General features: G+C 32.9%; 1 non-coding gene across 1 annotated transcript; it reads right to left on the bottom strand.

Moving 5' to 3' along the window:
- Trnat-agu (transfer RNA threonine (anticodon AGU)) lies at positions 1–74 on the bottom strand. Its single transcript has one exon. It is a non-coding gene; the product is annotated as a tRNA-Thr (tRNA).
- Between the last annotated feature and the right edge of the window lie 791 nt (positions 75–865).

Here is an 865-nt window from a genome sequence, read left to right as displayed (position 1 = left end):
AGGCTCCAGTGGGATTCGAATCCTCGACCTCCAGTTTACTAGACTGGCGCTCTAACCAACTGAGCTATGGAGCCACTACAACGACTAAATAGGATCTAAGTATTTTGTCATAATTAGCTATTATTGCATCTATAAAACCCGGCCAATCACTGATATTCAGGGTGTACTTTTTCCAATATTCGATATCGACGTAAAACTCATTATTCACGCCCAAGCAGATAGCAAAATCTGTAATATAAGCAATAATTTCAAATACTTCGCAATGGTACATATTTATTTGAATAACTATATTGATTTATAAAACATGAATGAATATGTTCACATATTTTGAAAACGAATGCCATTTGAGACGATACAACATGTGATGAACACAACGTAAGGTAATCCACGTATTGCGATACAACAACGAATTAATGGATAAAGATATTACAAGGTTAACTCAAACCAAAAGGCCTAATTTAATATATAAATGAAGTCCACATGTCTTAATTAGAACGTTTATTACACAAGATGTTCCCACTGTTCAAGGGACACTGTAAAACTAAAAGAAAACAGAAGGAAAAATATATTTGAAACAAATACAATAAATTTAATTTTCTACAACTGTTTTATTTGAGAAAAGTATAATCTCTTCATTCATCAAGAATCCATCGTTTCAACATTCTAGCTGCATCACGCCCTTTGAGTTTAGAATGAAAACTAACATGTCGTAGCTACGTGGCGTAACTGATATCAACTCGATAATAGTTACCTTACTCTGATTACATAAGCAATATTTTCAGTAGTTAGTAAATCTTTCATGGACATCTAACCACAAGATATTTTTATGATTTTGTCAATTGACACTGCTGCTATGAAGCCTTTA

The sequence above is a fragment of the Sinohyriopsis cumingii genome, chromosome 6 (genome assembly GCF_028554795.1).
Source record: "Sinohyriopsis cumingii isolate HCF-2022 chromosome 6, ASM2855479v2, whole genome shotgun sequence".
Taxonomy (NCBI): Eukaryota; Metazoa; Mollusca; class Bivalvia; order Unionida; family Unionidae; genus Sinohyriopsis; species Sinohyriopsis cumingii.
Note: the sequence above shows the minus strand (reverse complement) of the source record. Positions and strands in the feature narration are given on the sequence as shown.